A 20,411-nucleotide genomic window follows, 5' to 3' on the forward strand; every position below is an offset into this window, starting at 1 on the left:
CTTCTTCCCCTGCTTTACAGAGTATGGGATCTGAGTTCTACAGAAGGCTAGATGATAGATTCTGCTACTCAAGAAGGTAAACTCCAGTTCTCTAACCACCAAACTGCACACACGCATGACTCCTCACTTGAACATGGGGACAATGATTAACTTCTTAGTGGAGTTGCTATAAGACGACATTGATCTGGAGGTGTATGTTGGATCAAATAGGATTTTTACTATAAAACTTTACAACAGTATCTGGCATTGGAAGTTCTAAACAAAATTTTAAAAAAACTTTAATAAAATAAATAATATTTTCCCTATAAACCATAGGGTTTATAAATTCTTCTAGAATATTCTTTGGTTATCTAACTTTTAAGGTCAAAAAAAAAAAATCTAGGAGTATAGTACTTCTTTTCTATCTCTTTCCTTACAGGAAGTTTTGCCACTGTGTTTACACATCACACACACACACACACAAATATACCTCATTTTACTTTTCAGTACCAATAGGATTTTCATTCAATGTCGGGTTTGGCCATCAAACCCTGAGACAGTGAATGAAAAGATTACCCCAGACACCTTAGCAGGAGAAAGGAGAGGCCTAGGGACCGGATGCTCTGGTGGTAAAAGGCCCTGTGCCAAGCTTTGTCTACACTTTTACTGGGGTCTTAGCAATACATCAGACACAAGTGCAAAGTAAGGAGGAAACGGTAACTTTAATGGTCAGGACAATAATATATGGGGCAGCGTATGATAAGGGCGAGAAGTCAAGGAGTCGTGAAGTACGTGACTACCACAGGTGCCTGTTTTTCTTCCAAACCTAAACATTTACTCCCTAGAACCTTGAGCCACAGTAAGAACCTGGCCAGGCACTTCTTTGCTTTTCAGTTAGCCTCATCTAGGGAGGCATCTACAAGTCAGATTTTGTCTGTGGAGGCACTGTGAATTCCCACAATTCAACAGAAAGGGAGCAGAACTGGCCACCCCAAACTATGCTTTTTGGCATAATGATTATGTTAGGCTGGTTATTTTTAAGAAACAGCAGACAACAGGGGAAGCTCTGAAAACAAGGTAAAAGTTACCGTTGGATGAGAGACATTTACATTTTCAAGTAAATCTCCATTTGTAAGAGGTTCCCTCTTTGTGTCAGGAAGAGGGAGATGACTGTATCTCTAAAACCCGTTATCAATACAGAAGGCAGTGACTTAAACCTGCATAACAAGCATACCTTTCCTTACTGTGCTTTTTCTTCCAGAACTGGCTTCCCTGTCCCACATGGTCTTCTATCTTTAGGCAGAGGAGTATTTAAGGTGACTGCTTGGACCACTGGGGGAGTTACTTAGTTTTCTTGGGTTTCTTCCAGATACCCAGGATGCATACATGTTACCGAACTTCGGTTTGTTGTTTTCATGTTAGTCCATCTTTTATTACAGGGAAGACTTAGCCAAGAATCTGGAAGGGTAAAGGGAAAATTATTTTTTCTCCCCTACACGACCGATATTAATCAAGTGCTGACAGGGTTCCAGACACTTACCTTCTGAGGTTGTCCTGCCTATTAAATGAGAAAAGACATATGCATTTTTATGCTGACCTAACAGGTGGAAAACTGAAGTGCAGAGAAATTCTTTTGTGGTATCTCTCTCTTACTTGTTCAGGCTAATCTCCTTTGATCATAATTCATCCTCAATCCTGTTTCTTGACCCAACTCCCCCCACCCCCCCACACTCACACCATATCCACCTGCACTTCTGACCTACTCATATAGTCTCTAGTGAGAATGTGAGAAATCGTAAATGACTCTGCTCTGTCTTAAGTTTCCTGCAGCTTGAAATTTTCCCACTAATTAAGTCTTCATGCCTCAGCCAAAAGGCCTGAAATGCTTCCACTTCTGTGAAAGTCTCTCCGACTAATACAGGCAAGTTTGGCTTCGGCTTCTCCATCTCCTGATGATATTCTTCCTTATTATAATTCTGCCTATTATCCAAATTTCTCTTCTTACAGAAATTATAACCATTATCATCCTCCCCATTAGACTAAACATCTTGAAATCAAGGGTGTATCATGATATGCCCTTGATTCGTATTATAAATGAACAAAAGGTATACCCAGGGTCACGGGAGTATAAGTAAAGTTTACAGTTTTTGTTGCTGTTGTTGTTTTAATTAACATACCACAGTGACCCTGGTAATGCATTCTTATGTTGGTTTCTTCCTTTTCAACTGTTGTTTTCTCTCTATTAAAGGGATCTGCTGTTAGGAGAAGAAAGGGCCCCTGGTCTCATAATAATTCTCCACATGCTGGAGGAGCTTGTGATAAGGTCCTGGATCACATGAAATGTTGTTGACCTTTACTGACTCTATTCTGAACATCCACAGGAATTGTCTATAGAATTAGAGCAACTCAAAATAGAATTCTGTTCATTTAGTTCCAACATACATTTTGAGAGGTTAGTAGTAACAGTATTTAATTTGTCATTTTCTTGCTTTCCTCCCTAAATAATGATTGCTTACTTGTGTAGTGCATAAATAAATAGAATTATTAGAGGGTAAAATGACGTCTCTTTCTGGTTTTTGCCTAAGCCGTAATAAAACCTGAACTACAGCTTTAAATTTAATCTATTTTTGATATCCTTAGGAGACATAAAGGGAATCACTGATAAACTCACAATGATTCTTTATTCAGTGCTGATACCTTGATAACTATATATTCAGGTAAATCAGGTTATACCTGACCAAGGTAAACTTATGACCCAAGATGGGTCAATAACTTGCCCCTAGCTGCAGAGATTGGTCAAACTACTGCCATGAAGCTCTAGTTAGAGGAATCATGCCCCATTCTCCCTAAGGTAGAAAAGGCTCTCTATCGTAGGCCAAAATGCTCCCCTCTCTGCATTTGCTTTAGAGAGAAAGTGACGCCAAAAACTGGGGAAGAGTGTGAGGAGAAAAGAGAAAGAGAAATAGGAGAATGACAAAGTTGTTGTTTTGGCATGCCCAAAGTCCCATCCTTGCCCTTTCTTAGGCAATGCTAAAATAAACAATACAATTCCCGTTTTCGGTCATCATGTCAGAAACCAAATTCCATCTAGCACTTCAGAATTGGGCAGAATGTGGTCTTGGGGCCAGGAAGACTGACATCACTTGGGAGGTCTCTCAGGAAGAGAGCCTCTGCTCTCAGGCTCCACTTCAAACTTGCTAAACCAGAACCTGCATTTAAAAGAAAACCCCTGGGGTGCCTGGGTGGCTCAGTGGATTAAACCTCAGTCTTCTGCTCAAGTCATGATCTCAGGATCCTGAGATCAAGCCCCACATCAGGCTCTCTGAGCCCACTTCCTCCTCTCTCTCTGCCTGCCTACTTATGATCTCTCTCAATCCTCGTCAAATAAATAAATAAAACTTAAAAAAAAAAAAAGAAAAAGAAAAAAAAAGAAAATCCCCAGGAGTTGTATGTGCACAGCAAAAAGTGAGAAACAATGATAGAACTGTTTTCTATGTTCAATTCACACGGGCCTTTTTTCAAACTTCCACAACCAGTTCCAACCACAGGGCTTTTGCAAATACTGTTTTCCCTGCATTGAAAACACTTCTCTGTTCCTTTTTTCCTGGTTAACTTATCTTTAAACTTTAGGTCTCAATTCAAGTGTCATTTTGCCCAGGCATCTCTCTCAACAGGTTAAAGTCGCTGTTATAGGTGTTCGTATTATGGGAACCTTTCGATAAATGTGATGTGTATTATGCTTCATGATTCTTTTTTTGTTTTGTTTTTAAGAATTTTTATTTATTTTTTTTGACAGAGAGAGACACAGACAGAGAGGAAACACAAGCAGAGGGAGTGGGAGAGAGAGAAGCAGGGTTCCCGTTGAGCAGGGATCCTGATGTGGGGCTCGATCCCAGGACCCTGGGATCATGACCCGAGCCAAAGGCAGAGGCTTAATGCCTGAGCCACCCAGGTGTCCCAAACTTCATGATTCTGAGGGGGAGAATATGCCACCCCAAAATAGACCATTGTGGTGTATTGACTATTCTGGCTTAAAGTTACTTAAGTAAAACATCGCTTCTCAGCGTTTTGGCTACGATCAAGTGTAAAATTACTTAAGAAACAGCCAATACGGGACGCCTGGGTGGCTCAGGTGGTTAAGCAGCTGCCTTCGGCTCAGGTCATGATCCCAGCGTCCTGGGATCGAGTCCCACATCGGGCTCCCTGCTCGGCAGGGAGCCTGCTTCTCTCTCTGCCTCTGCCTCTGCCTGCCTCTCTGTCTGCCTGTGCTCGCTCTCTCTCCCTCTCTCTCTGACAAATAAATAAAATCTTTAAAAAAAAAAAAAAAAAGAAACCGCCAATACAAGAACCCTTCTTTGACCGTCTGAGAGCAGAAAATAAATACAGGACCCTCCCTGTATGCACAGGAGGAGAGATATCCTTATCATCAGAGTAGGGGACCTCAGGAGCAAGAAGAACACACTTGCTTATTGCTTCACCAATTTACTACCCCAAGCCCAAAGCTTTCCGTCCTTTCAATTCTTCACAGATTTTGGTTGTTGTTGTTTCTTTGCCTAAAAGGTATAAAAGCTGCCTGCACTGGAGAGTTCTCTGAGTCACATATCTTTATAAGCTCCCCTATATATAAAATTAAATGGTTTTTTTTCTTTTAAATCTGTCTTATGCAAATTTAATTATTAGACCAGCCAAAAAATGTAAAAGGGAAGGGAAGAAAGGGAAAGTTTTCCTCCCTTATAATTCATTGATAACAATGGATTTTTTTTCCCCTTACCATTGTATTCTTAGCACCTAGACGACTACATACTACATTTTCAGTTTATACTTGTTGAATGAAGGAATATATAGATGAATGACGAATTTTATCGACAAATAAGCTGAAGCCCAGAAAAGTTGGCTGATTAACCTAGTCCTAGAAAAAGGGGTAGATCTGAGTTTATAATCCAGGTTATTGCCCTTATGTCTCAGAATGGAATCTTTGAAGTCTCTTTATTTCCCCCACAATTTGTTCACCTAAACTGAGAAAATTAGAAACAAACAGATGCCAGATGGAAAATGGAAGTCCAACCTTGAAAATTCATGAAAATGAGAAGAACTTCTTTGTAAAGCACCTTCTTTTCTTTAATCAGAAGGACTGTCAAATATCCTGGTGCCGGATGGGTGGCTTGGCTGATTCCAGTATATCCATTATCCAGTGATGACACTTCTGTTTGGATGCCAAGTTCTTTGGCTGCAGAAAAAATAAAATGCAATGGATCAAAGTGAGAGTGCAGTGGCCAATCAGTCTCTGACCAACCGGCAAGTAAGAAGTCCCCAGCAAGTGGGAACCCAGGTAACCATGTGATATATGTTCCATCCGTGGTAGACCTCTCAGATACAGAACGAATACAATTTATCAAAATAAACTTGATGGCATTTCTATTTGGGGTGCGGTACAGTCCTTATGATTGGAAAGTTTTTTATCTGCAGAGCAATGTAGGGAAGCTCTCAGGGAAATTTAAAGCAATCAATATTCTGGCATGCCTTGGTGTAAAGTAGATGCAAAGGGATGAAGGTCTTTTTTTGTTATTTATTTACTCCTTTAGTTAGATATTTCTGCAGTTCACCTGAACAACTACTTTTTTTTTTTTTAAAGATTGTATTTATGTATATATTTGACAGAGAGGGAGAGAGAGAGAGAAGCAGCAGAGGAAGAGGAAGAAGCAGACCCACTGAGAAGGGAGCCTGAAGAGGCAGGGGCTCTGTCCCAGGACCCCAGGATCATGACCTGAGTCGAAGCTGGGCACTTAAACAACTGAGCCACCAACGTACCCCTGAACAACTTCTATCCTGTTAAACTTACCAAATGGCCTTGCACCCTTCAAATTCACCATCTCTTACAAATTATTCCTAAGTATCCCTACACTTAGTATACCCAATATCCCAGACAATTTCTCCTTGCCCTCCTCGGATCCCCATTTTCTGAAGTGTTTATTACTGTCCCAGCTTTTGAACTTCTATTTCGTATCACAATACAAAATGATGTTTTTGCGCTTTGTGTTTGTGTTTTTGTTTCTCTTGAACTTGGATGCTGGGCCCCTAACACTAATCTCAAATTTTTGTTTAGGTATGACTAAATTTCTGTCATTCTTGGATGCATTTATTCAAACATTTACTTTGTGCACATAAGATCCCACACACTGCTAGATGCTGGAAGATAAAACACAGCGTTCTTGCTCATGTGCATGTAATTAAGTTGTATTCAATACACATTGTTACATAATTCTAATACAACGAGATATCTCTGTGGAGACATAGATTGCCCCTGGATATGTGAAAGACCTTAGAAGACCCACGCCCCACCCCAGACCCTGCCTGGGCACCAGTCTCCTTCCTTTGGGTTTGCCCCCGTGCCATTGGTCTTAAACTTTCAGGCAACCCATTAGGTTCACCTGCGTCCTCCCCTTTCCACACTTTGCTTACCTCTACTCATATATTTACAGAAACAGAAAATTACAAAGTTCGGCTCTGTAACTCCCACCAGACATTAAATATCTTAGTGGAAGTAACTGTCCTCAATTCATCTTTACAACCCTGGTATCTAACACTGTGTCTTCCATTCAGAGGCACTCAGTAAATGTTGAACTCACTGGCTCATTTGATAAATGCAGAACAAGCTTTAAGTGTCATTTTCTTCAAATGGAACTCAAAATAAGATTAACTTTGTCATCCCTCAGAAATGAAGCCATTTCTAATATGCCTTCAGTGAAGGAGAAGAGGAAGGAAAAAAAAAAAACATTTTGCAAATTACAATAACTTGACAGCTGCTTTTGCGAAACAATACCACATTAATTTTCAACATTCTACACATGGCTGAGTGGAAGATCCCTTAATCCCAGGTCCCATTTTATGTTTGCCTCATTGTCTCTGTCCCTTCATTGTATCACTTGCAGAAATCACCAGTGGCTGTGTACTCTCTTAAACCTTATTATTGCCGGAGAAGTCCTAGACGAGGTTAATGCAGATCTGCTTTCCCAGGGGTACGTTAAAATGGATTTAAGTTCTTTATTTTGAGTGATTGACTTTGAGAAATCCCCATCTTTATCAGTTACTACCAGAGAAGCAGAACTTTTCAGGAGTGACAGTAAACTAACCACATATTCTTGAGTTCTACAGGAATAATACCTTTTAAAGGGATTGAGATTAATTTGGCCGTTTATGAGGAGGTGTAATCAGATGACCCTGTGGTTGGGGCCAATGAGACACAGTGTCTGCAGTTTAATTTCCTGGTTCCTAAAGACCTGTATTTGGGGAACTTTTCTGAGCAAATTCTCCAAGCTTTAGTCATGCCACTGTGATTCTTTTGTTCTTGGCTTACTGTTTCCAACCAACGATTATCTTCAGAGGAACGAGAAGGGAGAGTCTAGAAGGGGCTCTTTGCTTTTCAAAAAACCAAATTGCTTTATCTTATTTTTAAAAACAGAAGAACTTGCTTAAGGAAACTGAAGATACCTTTCAAATTCAGAATATGAGTGGCCCAAAATATAGTCTAACAGTGAAGAGGAATGGTAATTTCAATGGAGCCAGCATTTTGGTAAGTGAAGTGTTGCTTGATATGCCCATTCTTGTCCAATAATAAACAAAGGGATTAGGACAATTCATATGTTTTGCTATACAAAGCTATTTTTATTGATTGGTTTATTTTGGCTTTTTCAAAAAAAATTGAGGTATCAATAGGCATTTCAGAAACCACTGACAGAACATATCAGGAATCCCATTTCTAGGATTAATGATGTAGGTTGGGGAAGTATGAGCCAAAAAGGACATTCTGATAGCACAATCCACACAAAAGCTAAATGGTACCTTCACGTCCTTTGAAAAGTCTCCTTTCCGGGACTAATTCAGCATCACAACACAACTGGTTTCAAGAAGCATGGCAAGACGTAGAGGTGGCAGAAGTGAACAGTGAGCCATGCGCCTTATCAGGCCATTCACTGAGATGCTGTGATTTTCCTAACCTCTTTTTTTTTTTTTTTTTTTAAAGATTTTATTTATTTATTTGACAGAGAGAGATCACAAGCAGGCAGAGAGGCAGGCAGAGAGAGAGAGGAGGAAGCAGGCTCCCTGCTGAGCAGAGAGCCCGATGCGGGACTCGATCCCAGGACCCTGAGATCATGACCTGAGCCGAAGGCAGCGGCTTAACCCACTGAGCCACCCAGGCGCCCCGATTTTCCTAACCTCTTAAGGTCACTCCTCATCAGTGCTCAAAATAATAAGGGAGGGTACAAGAAAATTTTTTTATCATTCATTCAAGTTTTGAGTACTGTACAAAATGGAACAAGAAGTAGTAAGATCAGTCAAAATGTGTTTATTTCTGTAAGAGAAAACAAAAATTATAAAATGAAAGGAGGAAATAACGATCAAGGTCCCTCTTTTGCAGGACGCCTGGCTGGCTCAGTTGGAAGAGGGTGCAACTCTTGATCTCAGGGTTGTGAGTTTGAGCCCCATGTGGGGCATAAAGATTATTTAAATAAATATTCTTTTTTAAAAAAGATCCCTCTTTTGTGTGCATGCACTAATCAATAAAATTGTAGCTGGTAACTTGTACTTCAAAAATAGATAGGGGCACTGGGTGGCTCAGCTGGTTAAGTGTCCAGCTTTTGATTTCAGCTCAGGTCATGATCTCAGCCCTATGTTGTGCTCCATACTCAGAGGGGTGTCTGCCTGAGAGTCTCTCTCTACCCTGCCCCTCCCTCCACTCACATGAGCTCTCTCTTTAGAATAAATAAATCTTTTAAAATATATATAAACATATGTATAGGGGCGCCTGGGTGGCTCAGTGGGTTGAAGCCGCTGCCTTCGGCTCAGGTCATGATCCCAGGGTCCTGGGATCGAGCCCCGCATCGGGCTCTCTGCTCAGCAGGGAGCCTGCTTCCTCCTCTCTTTCTGCCTGCCTTTCTGCCTACTTGTGATCTCTGTCTGTCAAATAAATAAATAAAATATTAAAAAATAGATGTATATGTGCATTGTGTATACATGTGCAATTATGTGTCTATATTTGGAAATTATATCTAACTATATAGTATATATACTTACATATGTTCACATATATCATATATACAATTATATATATATTTGGTTCACAGAATAGAAAGCATAGATTTAAATGAATCAAATGCTTTTCGTACCTGATAGCTATTCTCCTTTGTGTGTGATAGCACTTCATTAATTTCTCTCTCATAACAACAGTTGTGTTCTTTTGCATGTATATATACATAGTTTTATGTATATATTTGGAGCCCCTTCAAATCATTGAATACGATTCAATGATTGAATCAATGATTGAAAAACATATATATATATTTTTTTCAATGATTTGAAGGGGCTCCAAGATGACACCAAATAAGGATAACCGTGTGCTTCTGCGCATTCCCCTCTATGGTTCATGGTCTGACCCCAGTCTACCACAGCTCTCTCAACCTTAGCGGTCACTCTCCAAAACAAACTATTCGATCTGAACACTAAAGCCACATGCAGCCTTTCAAGTCAAAAGGAGCCATTTCAAGTCCCAGGGGTGTACTTGTCCCTCTTATTGTGGTTTCACCTTGTAGGCTGGGAAATTTGGGGCCTCAACTTGTCCAGCTGGCAGATTTCCACTCACGTTTCATGGAAATAAAGAAAATACCACCTATTTCAGAGAACATCACAAACTCTTTCAGTTCCTGAAGTGCCATATTCCCAGTGTCTCTCTAGCGACTCCTTCACTCTGCTACACAAACATTCATGGCATCTCTGAGACTGTATTTTCCCCAATCTTCCCCTCTACAAACTAGGAGACACTGGAGGGCAGGCAACATGCATCTTTGACTCTCCTAGAACTACGTTCTAGATGCAGACTCTAGATTCTAGAATGCATTCCTATTCCACAAATACTACTCTGTGAATGGTCTACTAGACATGTGGTTTTCATTTAGGATTCCTTTAACCACACTTCTACAGTAAGCTCCATTTCCTCACATTTTAGTTAACGTCTTCCCATTCACAGGCATGAACTTTACCAAGAAACTATAAATAATGTTGTAGTGGTGATATGTACAAGCCTATAAATTCTTTGTCCACATAATTCCTCAGAGTTATCCTTCAAAGATATTGTATAGGTTTTAATTCTTCATCTCTGACATTACTGGATTGAATCCAGAAATAGAAAATAAATAAAATTGTGTCTACTCTAGAGAAGCCCACAGGCTCGTTTGTATTTAGAAACACTCACCAAATCTTTTGTTTCCTCTAATGGATCATGCATTTTTTTTCTACCTTAACAATCTAGACTATGCTCAATTTTCTTAATGATTGTGCAATCCAATCTCCTGGATAAAGAGCAAATGTTTTTTATCGTGTTAAATAGATAAAGTCTATTACATGTCATACTCAAACAGAAAGAACATTTTTTAGAGCTTTTTTGGCAAAGTCAAAAGTATGAACTATGTTTTTTAGTGTGTTTTTTTAAATTTTTCTAAGCTTTGCTTTTCTCTTCTATAACATAATAACCTAATGGAGTATTAATAACATATATGTAAAATAGCCAATTGATTTTTGGCACATAATGGATGTTTAATAAATAGTGAGTTCTGTATCACTACCTTGTTGTAATTGTTTTTTCTTTTGTCCACTTATCCTTTCATGCATTTATTCTTTCATCCTTCTATCCATTCATCTAACAATTCCACAATTCCACCACCCTCCATCTTTCAATGAACATAGACATTAAACATCTTTTACATTATGAGTGACTTTGCTAGAGGATAAAGAGATGAAAACTGATTTCTGCCCTTAAGATCCCAGGCCAGTGGGCATGACACCCATGAGTCACAAATAAAACACAACTTTTGTTATGAGAGAGAAATTAACCAAGTGCTGTCATGTACAAAGGAGAGTAGCTGAAAAACATTTGATACATTTAAGTCTATGCTTTCTTGTCCCTGAACCAAGCTGTGCTAAGCACTTTACCTAACGTATTGCATCTGGTCCTCACAATGACACATAATTATACTTATTTTAGAGGTAAAGATTCTGAAGCTTATATAAGCAAGCACATGGTTAAAGTCAAGTTGCAAGTATTTGAGCTAGGATTTGACCCCAAACTGGTTCTCAAAACTTGTGCTGTTCCCTTCATGCATAGGGGGCTTCAAGGCAGATGTGAAGAGGATCATGTTAAAAAAGTGAGGAAAAACAGAATTGCATTCTCCAGTTTCATATTTATATTTTCCAGAATGGAGTGAAAAAAGAACCTGGATACATAATGATTAATGACAGCCTCTTCCCACTAGGAAAACACCTAAGTTCCTGAGAGCAATGATTAGACAACTGAACAGCAAATAGAACGAGGCAGACTAAGAGATCATAGCACCATAAAATCCACTGTATATAACGGAATACACACACACACACACACACACACACACACACATATATATACATAATGGATATAATAGATGTATATAGTGTATGTAGAATATTGGCTCTTTTGCTATTAATGGGTATTAGACTATATATGTGGAGTATATCCTAATTGTGTTTTGTTGAAAGAAGCACGTTCAGATGAACCATGTTTTTTTGTTGTTGTTCTTTTGGCATGGGCAATAATTCCTGTGGAGTGTAATGAGAAAGAACAATGTTTTCAACATTATTTCAGCTAGCATCACTTTAGGTACTTTTCTCAAATGAAAGAAAATGGTTTCTCTATGTCTTTTATTTATTTTTTTAAGATTTTTATTTATTCATTTGATATATGGAGAGAGATCACAAGTAGGCAGAGAGGCAGGCAGAGAGAGAGGTGAAACAAGCTCCCTGCTGAGCAGAGAGCCCGATGTGGGGCTTGACCCCAGGACCCTGAGATCATGACCTGAGCTGAAGGCAGAGGCTTAACCCACTGAGCCACCCAGGCACCCCTATGTCTTTTATTTTTAATTAGAAGTTATCTAATGGCCTTCTTTCCTTCCTCCCTTCCTTTCTTCTTCCTTACCTAATAATTCTGTCCAACAGCCATCAAGTGGGATGGAGTAAGCTTAGGAGGGTTGCCTGGGAGTGAGGAATACCCACCTGGAGGTGAGCAGGGCACAACCATGGGGGGAAGGAGCGTCTGTGGTGGCCAGGCAAGGGAAGTGAGAGCTCGAATAGGTAGGGGAGGAATTTATCCACGAGTATTGTGAGTGGCAGCTGAAGCCCACACAGGACGTTGGAGCACAAAGAGCATGAAGAAGGCTCACAAACACCACTTGGTCAAGTGATCCATGTTATTATCTTCAAAACTGGGACACACCGAAACTGTAGACCACCTGTCAGGAGTCAATGACAGGAACAGAGCAGCATTTCTGTCACATTCCTGCCCCAAGCATCATATAATGTGAATCTAATCATGAGGAAATATCGGATAAACCCAAACTGAGAGAGATTCTGTAAACCAGCTGACCTATAATCTTCAAAAGTGACAAGGTCATGAAAGTCAAGCCAAGAATGGGGAATTCCGAAGATTGAAGGAGATTGTACCAATGGACATACGATCCTGGAGACTGGATCCCTTTGCTACAAAGACATTTTTGGCACGGTAAGTTAAACTCGAACAGAGTCTTGAATTAGAAAACAGGTATTAATTTCACTTCTCTGACATTGATGGCTATGTCATGGTAAGGCAAGAGAGTGTCTGGGTTGTAGAATATTACTTGCTAAGGTTTTCAGGGGTTATCATGCATCCTAGCGACAATTTTCTCTCAAACGGTTTGAGAAAAAGAAACTGTTATTTGTACAGGGTTTTGGTAAATACTTTCATAAGAATAATTCAAAAGCTTTCATCTGTCATTAAGATGAAGACTGAAAGTCCAGTCTCTGAAGTGTCATAGAACCCTTGGTTCAAATTCAAGTCCATCCTTTACTAGCTGTGTGATACTGACAAGTCATATGCCCTCCCTACACATGTATGGTGGGGGATATTGTTAAGTTTCCAGAAAAGCATAAAATGCCACAAGGTTTCATGTGAGGATTCAGTTCTTTAGTGCATAAAAAGCGATGAGAAGAGGGCATGACATAAAGCACCAAATCAGTTTAGCTAATGTAATCATTATTATTACAAATTAACATCATTGTTTTATTGACTGGCTCAATTCTAGGAGCTTATAAGACATAAGCTGGCATGTGTAGTCATAGAAACCTGGGTTTAAATAATCACTAATTAGCTAGGTGGCCCAGAGAAATTTTCATAACTTGTGAAACTTCACTGTTTTCCATCAACTTCTGTGACCTCACCCTAGCTATTACTCATCTTTGCTCACTATGCCCCATCTACACGGGCTTTCTGTCAGTTCCTCAAAAACATCTAGTTGTTTCCAGCTCTGGACAACAATGCATTGTCTTCTTTTCTTCTGGGAACATACCTTTGCCCTTTCCTGGCCAAGATAGTTCTACTACTTCAGAGCCCTGCTTAAAATTAAGTCCTCACAGTCCCTGATCAATGATCAATTTTCTTTCACAGTCTCTATTTTTTAAAGAACTTACTGAAATTCATATTTCTTCCCATTTTTATTGTCTGCATCTTACCATAGACAAAAATATTCCTGAAATTGGTGCTTAGGCTTTGATTTCCCTGATCATTAGGCAATCCTCCTTCACAGTTTCCATTTTTTTATAGAACTTATTAAAATTCATCTTTTTTCCCCATTTTTATTGTCTGTATCTTAAGCTAGAAAAAATATTCTTGAAATTGGTGTTTAGGTCTGTTGATTTCTATTGTATTTACCATTGTGTACCCAGGATATAGTACCAGACCCAGCATGGAGCAGGTTTTTTTCCAAATTATTTTACAATGAATTAATACACAAAAGAGGAGAACACAGCACCGGGCACTTGAGATTCACTGTCTCAACTCTGCATCATTCCTCCAAGGCTGACAGTAAAACAGGAACCAGTACCACCATTTCCATAAACACAGTCTTGCTCCTTACCCCAGGCAAAAGTAAAAAGTGTCAGTAGACCTTGACAATTCTCACCAAAAAAAAAAAAAAACAAAACCAATTTTCAGGTATTAAACATCCAGGCAGTTGAGTTAAGGAACCTCACCCAAATTATGTAAGGAGACAATGCGGCATGCAAATTTCCAGTTCCCACTAAAAAATGAATGATTACTTCAGAAGAAAATAATTGCTTTGGCACTAAATGCAGCTGTTATTTATGTCACATTATTTATAAGACTGATGTACATAATATTCTTCCAGTCCTACTATAAATTAAAATAATTCAGGAACATATTAGCTACAGACACTTATGAGAAGATATGTGTACAGTTGCTACACTGCTGATTCTAATAAGAATAGGGTATTTTCTTCAAGATAAAGACATTTTATGTTAAAAAATGAACAAATAACCTCATCATTGTCACACGGGAGTGATGCCCAACCGATGACCAAGTTATGCAATATGAAAATGTCCTCGTGATTTTAAGTCACTTAGCTTTAGTTATTTAGCCTTAGATGAGGGTAACATATAAAGAATTGTAAATGGGCATTACAACCAGAAGACATGTCTCCAACTCCAGCCTCTTGAGTATTAGCTCTAAAACTTGGGGCAAAATAAGCTTCACCAAATAAGCTTTATCTTCCCCACCTATAAAATGGGAATGACACTTACCTTGTAAAGTTGTTTTAGGGATTCAATGAGACAGTGAATGTACCACAGCTCAACGCTGAGGCTGCGATAACAAAACACTACAGACTGGGTAGTTCATAAACAGCAGATATGTACTTCTCATAATTTTGGAGGCTGGATGTTTTGAGAGCCATAGTTTTGAAATCAAGACATCAGCATTATTAGGTTTTGATGAAGGCCCTCTTCTGGATGGAGGACTGCCTACCTCTGTCATTGTTTCCTCACATGGTAGAAGGGATAGGTAACTCTGCAGGACCTCTTTTATAGAAGCACAAATCTCAAACATGAGGGTTCCACCTTTATAACCTAATCACTCCCCTAAGGCCTCACCTCCAAATACCATTAGCTTGGGGATTAAAACTTCAACATAGGAGTTTTTTGGAGGGAGACACAAAAATTCAGATCTTAGCAATGGCCATATAGAGAACATCTAACAAACGACCATGATGGTGATGAAAGTTTTGGATGCAACCATTTAACCCATTCTTATGGAGTTTGATTGGTTATTAACAACACCTAATGTGACAACAGTTTCAATGTACTGGCCTATTATTTAGTATTAAGAGGAGGAAATAAAGCTTGATTTTACTTGGTGACCATAATCCAGAACATAATGAAGATGGAAACAAGATAAGAAAGATGATAGTACATCAACTATCATCTCAGTTTTACCCTATCACAGATGAGATCTTGCCCATAGGGGCTGGAGCAGCTGAGACACCTCACCTACAAACACCCCATGTCAGGCACGTGATGTGATGCAGTGGCGCCCAGCAGCCCTGCAGAGGGGGTTTCACGGTCCACACCCTATCCCTGATGAGGGAACTGGTACTTACAGAGATGCAGCAACTTACCTAAGGAAACCTAGAGCTGGCTCAGTGATGAATTTGGCCAGGGACTTGAGGAATTGTTCAATAGTTTCTTCTCTGATAAAACCGACGGGGAAACTTGATTTCTCATCCTCTTCTGGCAGAAGCTAGTGATGTTGGCGGGGCATATCAGCTTTTAAGTGAGTTTCATGGTGTGCTTGCATAAAACAAGGTGCCTCTGAGTAGAAATGTCTTCTTGGGGTGTCCTATAAAACAGATAACAAAAATGATCCTGGAGCATAAGCATCTATCTGTGTGTCTCATCACGGCTTCCGCCAGACCGCACGTAACCAGCCAGAATTCAGACCAGGTCCATATACTACCCGAGCTTCACTGACACCCTGGCCTCGGGCCCCTTTGATGGTATACCGACTCTGTTTTACTTCTGAAGAATTTCGTTCTCTCTTTTTAATGATGTAAATTTCTTGCAGTAAGGACCAGAATACTGAATATCTATGTGGCAGGTACTACGCTACATGCTTTAGATACATTAACTTTTTTTTTTTTAAGATTTTATTTATTTATTTGACAGACAGAGATCACAAATAGGCAGAGAGGCAGGCAGAAAGAGAGGAGGAAGCAGACTCCCTGCCAAGCAGAAAGCCGGATTCGGGGCTCGATCCCAGGACGTGGGACCATGACCTGAGCTGAAGGTAGAGACCTTAACTCACTGAACCACCCAGGTGCCCCAGATACATTAACTCTTAAAACAAACCTGGAAATAGGATAAAGGGCATTGTCCAATGTCGTGGACTCTAAGCATGAAACCACAGGGTTCATTAGGTCGGTCTGATTCCAAACCCATGCTTACTATAGTATGCAACTACAGCATAATACAAATTTATAATTAAGTACTTTCTACTACCATTATTATTAGGGCAATTAAAAACTAATAAATACTTCGGTGAATCACAGTGAATCGTTACTCTGTTCATCTAATGGCACTTTAGATTTACGTTATGCAATCTAACTCACACGCGTATTTTATGTGATTTACATCCTTGGTCCTCACACCTGTCTGGTGTTTCTCGCCTCTTCTCCCCCCACACTTTCAGGACCCTCTAGATGCAGCCAGGGACTGGGAACTGAAGTTGTTGGTGTTTAGAATCCTTATTTTTTCTTGTACCTGGGCATTGGCTGATGGGATGATTCAACCTAAGTAGGCCTGAGGTAAAAAAGTAGAAAAGCTTATACATATTCTTTCTTTCCTTCATTAAGTTACTCTTTCCCACAGGTGAAAATCAATTAAGAGCCCCTATCATAATCTAATTGAAACCTCTGAGCTAGTGTTTGAAGTTTCCCTCACTCAAGGGGGTTATATGCCAATTGTGGGGAACTGGCTTACCCAGCTTCAACTAACAGATGTTGAGCTGTAGCTTTCTACTAGCCGATCCAACTTCCCTGTTATTTCCCTAATGTAATCTATATATAGATATATCTCTATATAGATAGATAGAGATATATAGATACTATACTATAGATATATACATACTATACTATATATAGATATATAGAGATAGATATCTCTCTATATAGACACACACACATATATAAATATATATATATATATATATATATATATATTTTCTAACCAGCTAATAGGCAAAAACATTTTTACACGCATTAGATCAGAACTGACCAACAGATTTCAGGTGCGATCTCAAAACTGAGTTCTATCATAGGGGAGAGATTAGCTTGCCTGGTGTGGAAGCAAGACTGAATGTGAAAAAAAGGAAGAAAGGGAGAGAGACATGTGACTCCAGAGATCATGGGATGTGCATGTAGATTACTTACAGACTTTCAGATTTAAAAATAAATAAATATTATCTAACATAGAATGCCCATGATTACATGGTTCAAATGATCTGCCTTTACCCTTTGCTACTCTTAATTTTTTTTAAATGAAGCCTTCATGAAAGAAATGCAAACATGTGACTCACTCCACAATGAGAATAAAACTGGCTCCCATTATCTGGATTCTTCTGTGGGAAAGAGATGCTAATGAGCAGTCAGTGTTCACAAAAGCATCACCTTAGTATAATAAGAGATTAGTAAACTAGATTGCATCGCCCCTTGAAATTGTGCGTTTGAATCATCTCTCCCTACAATGCAGCTCTTTCCAAATGACACATTCTATAGCAGGCCAATAACTCATTTCTGCCTCCCGGAAGGTTTCTCTCCCTATCTCCGAACCCAAAATGCGTTGCTCATAAATATTAACATTTTGTTAGTGTGGGATCTTAGGCCAATTTGAATCGTGGAGATTGGGATGTGATTTGACTTGAGAAGAGTAATGACGTTATTGTGAGTCCAAGGATCAAAATGAGTTTTGCAGAAGAAAATATACGGAATGGCGCATAAAATAGGTGACAACCTTTGGCTTCTTTAATTAAACTCCAAAGAAGGAAAATCACAATGAAGATATTAGGCCCATTTTTACAGCTTTAAAACTGGATAAGGACCCTTCAAACTCATTTTTTTTTTTCCTCTCTTCCATAAGCCATGAGAACAGTCTTTTTTAAAATTAAAGAATGTGTACCACAGATGAGTGGTTACTGTTAGTATCTCTATATGCATTACCTCATGACTCACAAAAAGTTAGCCGGATCACTATTGTTATTATCCTTCATGAGACTTATTGTCCTGCTACTTAACTTCCCTCCTAATTGCAGAGATGAGATTTGAACCCAGAGCCACTGGGATCCTAGCCACTAAGTGTACATACTGCTTAAAGTTAACAGTAAGAACAGGGTAGGGAAGAAATCGCTCTGTTCTCTGCTTTGGAAAGCTCTTCCTTGCTGTTTAGAGAATCATTTTGAATTCACATTTCTCCTAGCGTAATGACGGCACACATCATTAGGCTCCAATAGGTAAACTTAAACTATTTTTACATGCTTTTTTGGCAAACTAAGATTCGGTATTAGACACCTTCAAGGCGGTATTTGTGAGCAGCGCACATTGGATATCTCTAAATGTCTCTTTATTGATGGGCTCTTTGACTACTTAATGTTTTAAGGTAATTAAACCACAAAAACTCATTGGAATAATGTTTAGGGCTGACTTAAACCCTTAAAAGCCATTAGCTGTTAACTGCCAAGTTGCTCTGAGTCTCTGTCTGCATGAAATTGAATCATATTTGAAAGGTTTTCTGGCTGGTGGCAAGATTCATGAAACCCGACAGCTTTACATCCTTCATCACAAACCAGGAAATCAGAGGGAAGGGAAACAGCCCTTGATTTTTTCATCAACTGTGTCTCTAGGATCTTCAACTAATTAACCCCATTTTGCATTCATGTGGTAAAACTGCAAACACTCGTTTACCATTTGTTGAATTCAATTCCAATCAAGGAGTATTGGCGCTCTACCTGTAGGGATCAATACAGGGGACAGATTGGTTAATAAGAAGGACCCTGCCCTCAAGCAGCTTTAGAGTCAAGAGACACCAGCAGATGAGTACACTGCATAAAAACATTTCGTGTGATGCGGTAAAGTCACCAACAGAGGAATGCACAAAGCCAAAAGGGTTGGGGGTGGGAGGGGTTGTGAGTGGGGTCAAGGAAAGCTAATAGGAATTGCCAGGCGAAAAAGCAGCAGTCTTTCAGACCAAAACAAACAAACAATCCAAAACACACAAGAAAAAAAGTAATGGTATTTTTCACTCAAATTAAGATTTCAGAGTACCTCATACACACACGCACGCACAGACCTACACTAGAGTAAATTTCTGACTTTTGCACACCTGGCATTCTGATAAACATTATGAGACCACCTGCTGACCCTGCTCAGCCAAGACCCTCTGAAGGGTTGAAAATGCTTGTGTCACAGAGGACTGGCAGGCTCACAGCCCTGTCCCTCCTGGTCGCTAGGCACACCCACCACCAGCGCTGCTGTTGGTGCAAACAAACCCTTCTACCTGTCTCTCCAGGAAAGCTAAGCTCTCTCCCAGCAGGGACACTCCCACAGCCCCTTCTCTAATCACCCGGTCCTCAGAGGAGAGCCTCAGGGTTTTGAATTCCCTGTTCAGATAGAGACTGCGAAGCCCATTTAGATTTCAAGGAGATTCGACATTATTGCAGCTGTAAAATAGAGTAATATAGCAAAGAACATAACTACCATTCACGGTACCAGTTTGATGGGACGGCGTATTCATTTCAATCAGTGTGGTCAGAACTTGGCATGTGTAAGGAACTGAGGTGTAGGGAAAAGCATATACCTCTGTACTGCAATACAATTCGCCTACATTGTTTCACACTCCTCCCAGAGACTAAGTTGGTGTGTCTTCATCTTTAAAGCAGGGATATTAGGGACGTCTGGGTAGTTCCATTGGTTAAGTGACTGCCTTCGGCTCAGGTGGTGATCCTGGAGTCCCGGGATCAAGTACCGCATCGGGCTCCCTGCTCGGCAGGGAGTCTGCTTCTCCCTGACCCTCCCACTTCTCATGCTCTCTCTCTCTCAAATAAATAAATAAAATCTTAAAAAAAAAAATAAAGTAGGGATATTAATATTTACTTCCTGTGGCTGTTATGTGGATTAGTAAGATATTATATATATAGTACCTGTAATATAGGCAATGCTTGTACGAACTACACAGTAAGTACTTGTTTTAATTAATACTTGGGTTATTATTAGAAGATGGGCCAAATGAGGGGCCCTGAGTGGCTCAGTCAGTTAATCTTCTGACTCGGTTTTGGCTCAGGTCACGCTCTCAGGGTGGTGAGATAGAGCCCCATGACCAGCGTCCCGCTCAACGGGGAGTCTGCTCAAAGATTCTCTAACTTCGGCCCTCCTCAGATAAATAAATAAATCTTAAAAAAAGAAAAGGGTGGGGAAATGGGGTAACTGTGATGGGCATTAAGGAGGACATGCAATGGGATGAGCCCTGGGTGTCATAGG

General features: G+C 39.8%; 1 long non-coding RNA gene across 1 annotated transcript in view; it reads right to left on the minus strand.

Moving 5' to 3' along the window:
• Window positions 1-1,195: 1,195 nt before the first annotated feature.
• The window catches only part of LOC122911386, a 28,971-nt gene continuing 9,755 nt past the window's right edge, over window positions 1,196-20,411 (minus strand). The window contains exons 2-4 of the long non-coding RNA XR_006385459.1: window positions 15,504-15,724; window positions 5,045-5,206; window positions 1,196-1,437 (exon numbers count right to left, since the gene is read on the minus strand). This is a non-coding gene — a long non-coding RNA (uncharacterized LOC122911386). The remainder of the gene's footprint in view (window positions 1,438-5,044; window positions 5,207-15,503; window positions 15,725-20,411) is intronic.

Source organism: Neovison vison, chromosome 7 (genome assembly GCF_020171115.1).
Source record: "Neovison vison isolate M4711 chromosome 7, ASM_NN_V1, whole genome shotgun sequence".
Lineage (NCBI taxonomy): Eukaryota > Metazoa > Chordata > Mammalia > Carnivora > Mustelidae > Neogale > Neogale vison.